This window comes from Nicotiana tabacum, chromosome 12 (genome assembly GCF_000715075.1).
Source record: "Nicotiana tabacum cultivar K326 chromosome 12, ASM71507v2, whole genome shotgun sequence".
Taxonomy (NCBI): Eukaryota; Viridiplantae; Streptophyta; class Magnoliopsida; order Solanales; family Solanaceae; genus Nicotiana; species Nicotiana tabacum.
This window is the reverse complement of record NC_134091.1, coordinates 124,387,098-124,396,623: the sequence shown is the minus strand read 5'-3', so window position 1 is coordinate 124,396,623 and position 9,526 is coordinate 124,387,098. Positions and strand designations below refer to the sequence as shown.

Below are 9,526 nucleotides of genomic sequence, written 5' to 3'. Positions count from 1 at the left end.
TTCGACATTTATTTAATTGAATACTAAACTCTCTTTCATTTATAATTTCCTCCTATCTCTCATGATTTGTTCGTTACGATCTTCCCAATAGTTTATATTGGAGCTATAACCATTTTTTTTTGTTTATTGTTATGATTATTAGAAAGTGTGTCTCGGGGTTACCATTTTTCACCAATAGAGGAAATTGACTTTCCTCCTATTTGAGATGAAAGCCATTTTCCTTCTCAATAGGAAAACTTATACTATGTTATTTTATACAGCATATATGCAAAAAATATATATTTATATTAGTAATTTCAATACTGTCTCTATATCCATATATCTATATATATATATATATATATATATCTCTATATATATATAAAGGAATAAAATTTGTATTGTGGTTAAACTAAGTGGCAAGCTACTATAAAAGCCACTTGGCAATCTTAAGGAGAGTTTGTAGGAGACCATCAAATAAGAAAATATCACTTAAGAGCTATAAATGGAATCCCATTTATTAAAATTAAATTGAAATAAGAATTCTTTATTTAAAAATAAAGTCCAGCCACTATACTAGGGGTGGGCGTCGGTCGGTTCAGTCGGTTATTATGAAAGTACGGTTCGGTTTATCGCTTTTCGGTTTTGTAATATTAATAACCAAATCAAATCAAAGTATTTACGGTTTGGTGCGGTTTTTTCAAGGTTCGGTTCGGTTATTTCCAGTTTAGTTTTTCGGTTATTAACGGTTTAAGATTTTTATCTTAAATGTAACTTCTGTTGTGCTTCAGGTGCAGGAATATTCTCAGGGATGTGTTCTGGAGCTTGCACTATATCAGTTGGTTATGCAGCTCAAATTATTGGCTTTATTCGATCCAAAATAGTTAAATCCCCACATAGTTTTCTATTCTATGCCTTAAAAGTTCTTAAGCCAGGTAGTGACTCTAATTTCTACTCACGTCTCGGAAAGCAATCTGTTTTTCTAAGCAGCGGGAATGAGCCTGTAGGCCAGAAATTTTGGGTATGAGTCCAAAATTTCGGTTTTTCGGTTTAATCGAAAATCGAAATAACAAAATCGTAAACCGCACCGAAAAACTAAAATTTAATAATTTAAAAATCGCACACCGACCGAATAACCGTTTAAACCGAAATCGAAAAAATAAAATTCACGATTCGGCCTGTATTATGCCCATCCCTACACTATACTAATATTTTCTAACTGAAACTTTTTATTTGGAAAGTAAAGAATTTTGATATCTATATCAAAAAATCTCTATATATATTAAGGCAAAAAAGTTTGCATTGTGGTTAAACCAAGTGGCAAGCTACAATAAAGTCACTTGGTAATCTTAAAGAGTTTGTAGGAGATTGTCATGAAATAAGAAAATATCACATAAGAACTATATATGAAATTCCATTTATTGAAATTAAATTGAAATAGGATTTTTTAAAAAAAAAAATAAAGTTCAATCACTATACTAATATTTCTAACTGAATTTTTTTATTTGGAAAGTAAAGAATTTTGATATCAATAGTATTTGGATTCCTTTTCTAATATCGAGTGAGAAGAATATATCCTACCGTAATCTAATGTGTAATTTTATTTTATTTTAAAAATTCAATACTTTTTAATGAGTTGAAGAATATATTTTAAGGTTTTAACCTAAAGTTCAGAATGTAGCTATATTTAATAAATTATTTATTTCATAATGGATAATCCAAAGTGTCTGTTTTAGACTAAGTTTTCTAAACTTTTAACAAGTATACAATTAAAATAATTTTTTTAAAGGCTAAAAGTTTCAACAAAAATAATAATTACTAGAAGTTTAATAATAAAAATACTGTGATATTTTGGTGAAGTACTATATAGTTTGATCGTATGCACTTTTATTTTTGTCTATTATTGAATAAAATACTAAATGAAAAAATTAAATAAAATATCATACTTACTAGGGGAAATAATTTAGAAAGAGGGGGATAAAGATAGTGTGAGAGAATTTATACTTTGAAAAAATTTAAATGATAAAATAAATCAAATAAATAATTAATACTCAAAAAGATTATTGATAAATTCAAATATTATAGAGTGGATGTAGAAATCGATGAGTTTAACTCCCAACGGTTGTTCCACGAGCTATCCTTGTCTCTGGTTGCAAAAGTATCCTCAAAAGTGGCATTTTTAGGTCTATTATATGTGTAGGAAAAGACCTAAACGTGTAGGCCAAGTTCTAGTCAAACCAGGAGACGAAATAATTTTTTAAAACTCGGAATGTGCACGCCCAAACCTGGCCTCGCGAGGTCTACCGCCAGCTTGAGCTCGCCCCAGGCCTGGCATCGCCAGATCTAACGCCCATTTTAGGCTTGGCTTTACCAGCTCTAACGCCCACTTTAGTCCTGGCTTCGCCGGCTTCTTCATTCGTAGGCTGCTCACTTCTTTCTTTCTTCTTTTCAGCTATTTTCGAGCACACTTTAGACTTTAAGTATTCCTTTTGCTCTACTTTCATCTCCAATTCACCTACACATAAAATAAACTCCGTTACACATAATTAAGTGTAGTTTATCATAAAAGCATATAAAATATAAGGCAAATAATATATGAAACTATGAAATTATAGCTACACATCAATACCCCACACTTAAACATTGCGCGTCCTCGCGCAATCAAACCACACTTACAGACACAACCTCACTAAGCAATTCCCTTAACTCATTACACCAAGAATATTTAAAATAGTCTAAGCACCAAGGTGTAACATCCTCGCCTCAAGATTTGACTCACAAATACCATGTCTTATTCACAATTCACTTACTTACTCTAACATGGAGGTCAACGACATTACCTTTCCTTTATGAATCATGTGCCCTCACCCAACAAAGAGCTCAGTTCCACACACAATGAATTTTTAGAACGTAGGAACTCAAGATAGGAAAAATTCACTCGCTCTCAGAAATAACATTCATATGCCACAAATGATGCACCATAGGCTTGCCCGTAGTGTAATACTTACGGGTCGGGTAGGATACATTTGGATATAAGTGACTACACCTCCCTTAAGCACTTTAACATTCAAGCCCATACTTATGTCAAACCAAAACTCCACCTTAACTTCACTTTATATTAGCCTCTACTTCTTTAAGCACCAGTATATTACTAGCCACCACCATTAAGAATTATTTTTCTTACAATATAACTAGTTTATATTTTTTTTATTTTCTCTTAATCCAAGTGGCTTTTATTGAAATATTTGTTTTTCTGTCAAACGGTGCACTTTTCTCCTTATTTCAATTGTTCCACTCAAAAGCCAACCCACCACCTCACACTTTAACTTTTTTACAATTCATTACAATTCAAGTGCTCATGAGAGGTGACAAGGTTCAAATATATGGTCGATTCAAACAAAGGGGTACGGCTTGTAATGTGGTTACCAAAGAAACAGGATTATAGGCTCAAAGGGGTTAACTACGATATATAACTTTTAGGTGGGTAAACTATATATATATAGCTTAATAAAGAAATGCCTATATCACTTCCTAGACTGAACAAGACTACTTTTTCTTTTTGCACATACACGGGACAAGTTCTAGACATCAAATGTAATGCACAGAATATATACAAAAACTCACTCAGGATTGGTTTCATCGCGACACTCCAGTCCAAGCAGTTAAGCAAAATTAAGAATCTATGATTTAAGGTACTTATATTAGAGTCAAAAATCGAGCCTAAGCGTCACAATCATAGTACTAACTATTCTCAATGCATAACAAAGCTAAGAGATATTGCTGCAATTAAATGTATAGCCCCGTAGTTCCTACTCCTAAATATTAAAACTAACTACACCCGGTTCAACTAAAAGCCCTTGGAAAAGAACCGCGACCCAAAGAAAAACCAAGGGGGAATTATTACACTACCTAAAAACAATCTTTGTGGTATTTTTCTCTAGACTTACTTCCCTCAAGAAAATTGTCTAGGAGATCCATCATCAGGAAGAGTCCAGTTTTTCTATATATATATTTTTTATTTGATAACTAAAACAAATAACAAAAACAAATCACTAAAACAAATTCTTAAAACAAATAACTAAAATAATTATCTAACGAAAACGATACTTACTAAAACAACATAAACAAGCAACTACAAGTAATTTCTACAAGTCCCCACCCCACACTTAGATCATGCATTGTCCTCAGTGCATGTACAAATTGACAAAACAAGAAAAATGAGTAGGGTGAAAGTAAACTCCCTGATCAAACTGCGTCCTCATCATCTGAGGCTCTCCACTCTTCATCATGTGCTTCCTTCTCCTCATCATCATCGTCCTAAGTACCTGGCCTCAACCCATGCGACGCCAGGCTAAGCGCCTGGTTTCCTTTATGTGATTCTGAAAACTCTGCTCGACTTTCCCAAAATCACCTGCAAACTTGTTAGTACCTAAAAACGAAAAGAAAAATTCGAACTACACTAAAAATCAACTACGAATTGGGTTGCCTCTCAACGAGCGCCTTAGTTAACGTCGTGGCACGATGGATAGTACAATGGGTTGCCTCCCATGAAGCGCATGATTTAACGTCGCGGCACGATGCCGGTGAGCGCATTTAAGGCTCGTTCAACATTGGTGGTGCGGGCAAATGAGTCACCGACACTACTTTCGCGTCATCCATGCCCAAATAATATTTTAACCTATGCCCATTGACTCTTAACGTGCGAGAGTCATTTTCCGCAGCAATCTCTATGGCACCAGTGGGGTGAATCTCTACCACACGAAATGGTCCTGACCACCTTGACTTTAATTTACCCGGAAATAACCTCAATCTTGAATTGTATAGCAATACCATATCTTCGGGTTTAGAACTCCGCTCAAGGATGTGTTTGTCATGCATCATCTTCATTCTCTCCTTGTATAGTCTTGTGCTCTCAAAATCATGGTAGCAAAATTCATCAAGCTCGTGCAACTCTGTGACTCTACCGCATCTTCTATATCAAGATTAAGCTGCCTCAATGCCCATAAATCTCTATGCTCCAACTCCACCGGTAAGTGAAACGCCTTCCCAAACACCAATTTATATGGCAACATGCCAATCGGAGTTTTGAAAGCGGTACGATAGGCCCAGAGTGCATCATCTAACTTTCTCGCCCAATCCGTTCTGGTAGCATTCACAGTCTTTGTCAAAACACTATTTATGTCTTTGTTCAAGACTTTTAATTGCCCACTCGTTTGTGGATAATATGGGGTGGCAACCTTGTGGCATACATCATACTTTTCTAACAACTTTGCGAAGGCTCGATTACAGAAGTGAGTGCCTCCGTCATGATTATTTCCCTTAGAGTGCCAAATCGGGTGAATATATTCTTTCACAAAAAATCAATTACCCCCTTTGCATCATTTGTAGGGAGCGTTGTAGCCTCCACCCATTTTGACACGTAGTCCACAACTACGAGTATGTACTTATTGCCGTATGAGCTGATGAAAGGCCCCATGAAATCGATTCCTCATACATCAAACACTTCTACCTCCTGAATTAGGTTCATAGGCATCTCATGTCGGCGGGAAATATTCCCAGTTCGTTGGCATTCGTCACAACCCTTCACCCATAAGTGTGCATCTTTGAACTATGTCGGCCAGTAGAAGCCCGACTCTAGCACTTTCGCAGTATATGGTGACGTATGACAAGCCTGCAAAATAGAAGATTGGTCTATCTCGGGGATACATCTCCGGATCATGTTATCAACACAAATCCTGAACAGATAAGGCTCATCCCAATAATACATGCGACAGTCACGAAAGAACTTTTTCTTTTGAATGGAGGAAAGGCCATAGGGAACAATACCGCTTGCCAGGTAATTTGCAATATCTGCATACCATGGCGCTACCTCAAGACTCGTGGCTAGTAGTTGTTCATCCGGGAAAGTCTGCACAATCTCTTCCCCCCCCAACCTTCTTTTCGGCTCCTTCCAGCCTAGACAAGTGATCATCCACTTGGTTCTCCGTTCCCTTTCGGTCACGGATTTCTAAGTCAAATTCTTGCAGCAGTAGCACCCATCGAATCAGGCGCGGCTTTGACTCCTTCTTATCAATTAGGTACCTGAGAGCATCATGGTTAGTATAAACAATTACCTTCGAGCCTATCAGGTATGAGCTGAATTTGTCAAACGCGAACACCACTGCTAGCATCTCCTTCTCGGTCATTGTGTAATTTATTTGGGCACCACTCAAAGTTCTACTTGCATAATATATTGGATGCATGACATTATCTTTGCGCTGCCCAAGCACTGCTCCCACAGCATAGTCGCTTGCGTCGCACATCAGCTCAAATGGTTGCTCCCAGTCAGGTGCAACTATGATAGGTGTTGTCACCAGCCTCTTCTTTAATTCCTCAAAAGCTACCCTTCAATCATCAGAAAACACAAAAGGGTGATCTTTTTCAAGCAATTTACACAAAGGGTTAGCAATTTTGGAAAAATCTTTTATAAACCGTCTATAGAACCCGGCGTGGCCAAGGAAACTTCTTATTACTTTGATGGAAGTGGGTGGTGGAAGCTTTTCGATCACATCGACCTTTGCACGATCTACCTCAATGCCCTTACTCGACACTAGGTGCCCCAAGACTATACCTTCTTGTACCATGAAATGACATTTTTCCCAATTGAGTACCAGATTAGTCTCGACACATCTTTTCAGCACTCTTTTCAAATTCCTTAGGCAATCATCGAATGAGTCTCCCACCACCGAGAAATCATCCAGAAATATCTCCATGATGTCCTCTACCATATCAGTGAAGATGTCCATCATGCATCTTTGAAATGTGGCGGGTGCATTGCATAGGCCGAACGGCATCCTCCGGAAGGCGTAAATGCCATATGGACAGGTGAATGATATTTTCTCTCTATCTTCTAGGGCAATAAAGATTTGATTATACCCCGAGCATCCATCCAGAAAGCAAAAGTGGGACTTCCCATCCAATCTATCTAGCATTTGATCAATGAACGGCAAGGGAAAGTGGTCTTTTTGGGTGGCCTTGTTCAATCTTCTATAGTCCATACATATTCGACATCCCGTGACTGTTCTTGTTGATATCAACTCATTGTTCTCGTTTTGTACTACAGTCATCCCACCTTTCTTAGGCACACATTAGACTGGGCTGATCCAGTTACTGTCGGAGATGGAAAAAATGATCCCCGCATCTAACCACTTTATCACTTCCTTTTTCACAACTTTCTTCATGTTGGGGTTCAACCTTTTTTGATGTTCTCTAGAAGGATTGTAGCCATATTCCAGTAGAATCTTATGCATACAGAAGGTCGGGCTGATGCCCTTAATGTCTGCAATGGTCCAACTAATTGCAGTTTTGCACTCACTCAGCACCTACAAAAGATGTTCTTTCTCTACATCTAACAAACCAGATGAGATAATAACAGGTAAAGTTGAGTTAGGTCCCAAGAAAGCATACCCGAGGTGAGGTGGTAGCGGTTTCAATTCCAACTTTGGTGGCTCTTCTATCGATGGCTTAGCTGGAGGAATTTTTCTTTCTTCTAAGTGCAAAGGCTCAAATTCAAGCTCTCTTTTCCAAAACCCTTGGCCTTCAAGAGCCAGCACCCACTCCGCCAAGTCCTCTCCATTTACTTCATCTAAGTTCAAGAGACAGGCTGCTAGAAGGTCTTTAGTGTTCAAGGTCTCATCTTCCTCCTCCAAAATTACATTCGCGGCTTCTATTAGAGAGCAGTTAGCAAATTCACTTGGTCGCCGCATAGATTTCTGCACGCTTAATGTTATCTCTTCATCATTTAGTCTCATTTTGAGCTCTCCAGTTTCACAGTCAATTAAAGCTCTCTCAGTGGCCAAGAATGGTCTTCCCAAAATTATAGGAATCTCCTCATCAACCCGGCAGTCTAGAATGACAAAATCTGCTGGGAACACAAACTTCCCAACCTGGACTAATACATCATCAAGGATACCATAGGGCCTCTTCACTGTCCGGTCAGCTAGCTGTAGTAACATGGACGTGGGTCTAGCTCTTCTTATGCCTAACCTTTTGTAGATAACCAAGGGCATCAAGTTTATGCTTGCCCCTAAATCACACAATGCTTTAGCAAAAGCATAGTTACCTATCGTGCATGGGATTGTGAAACTCTTTGGGTCTGATAACTTCTCAGGTATGAGTCTCGTTACGACTGCACTACAGGTCTGTGTCAATGTAATATTGGACAGGTTTTTGGACAGGTTTTGGAAGTCGAATTTCTGAGACATTAAATCTTTCAACATTTTGGCATACCCAGGCATCTCTAGCAATGCATCAATCAGTGGAATGTTCACCTGTATTTGTTTCAACATCTCCATGAATTTCTTATATTGCTCGTCCTTATGATATTTTGCCAATCTCTGCGGGAATGGTATTGGAGGTCACTTCTTTCCTGTGATTTGAGCTTTATCTTGCTCAGGTACTACTTCTACTGCGTTTCTTGTGCTACCTCAGTCTCCTTCACAACCTCTTTTTCTTTGCTCGTGCTCTCTTTTTCATGTTGTACTGGCTTTCGCGAGCAATCTCTTGCTCCAGATCTAGGTTTTTACCATTTCGTAGACTCAACCATTTCGTAGACTCACTGCCATAAGTTGTTTCGGGCCCTGATCTTTTGGATTGATTTGTGTGTCTGCAGGTAACGTCCCTTGGGGACGATTGTTTAGAGCCATAAAATTTGTCCTAATTGAACCTCAATACCCTTTATCGCTGATTCATATGAGTCCACTCTCTCTTGAATTTTTCCGGTGGACCCAATCAGTTGTTGCAGCATTCCCTTAAGTTCAGCAAACCCATCATCTTGTCTCACAATCTGTTGTTGCTGAGGTTGTTGATAAGCTAGTTGTTGATTTTGCTGGTTGTAACCATGGTGCCTTTGGTAAGGCACCACTTGACCCTGTGGTCGCATAGCTCCAGGATTGTTGCTGTTATTGTACTGCTGTTGTTCTTGTCTATATTGTTGATTCTGTTGACCCAAATTCTGACCACCTTGCCTTTGTCCCCGATAGTTAGCTACATAGTTCATATCTTCCTGATAGTACTGGTGGTCACCTTATGCACTCCACGAGTATACATAAGGTTGGTTAATGCATGGTGTACATAAGCCCCCATTAGTTGCGTCAACTATGTGTACATGTTGCTTCTAGCCTGATTCATCGATCTTTTTGGTGAGGATACTCATTTGCGTCATTAGAGTAGCCATATTTTCAGCTATAGAGTTGTTTGGATCCAAAGCCACAGAGTGAACTACAGGAGTGATCGTAGAGTCTCTTGTCATCAATCCTGAGTTTTGAGCCATTTTATCGAGTAGGATCTTGCATTCTCTGAATGATTTGCTCAAAAATGCTCCACCCGCTGAAGCATCAACATTAGCATTTAAGCTGTCTGCCAATCCAATATAGAACCTTTGCCCCAATATTTGCACTGGAATTCCATGATGTGGACACTTAACAAGCATACTCTTGAACCTCTCCCACGTTTCTTGTAGTGTTTCTATTGGTCTCTACCTGAAGCTCAATATCTCATCAATTTGTTT

General features: G+C 38.3%; 1 non-coding gene across 1 annotated transcript; it reads left to right on the top strand.

Moving 5' to 3' along the window:
- The first annotated feature begins 9,419 nt into the window (after positions 1-9,419).
- On the top strand, positions 9,420-9,526 carry LOC142167719 (small nucleolar RNA R71). Its single transcript, XR_012697806.1, has one exon. It is a non-coding gene; the product is annotated as a small nucleolar RNA R71 (small nucleolar RNA).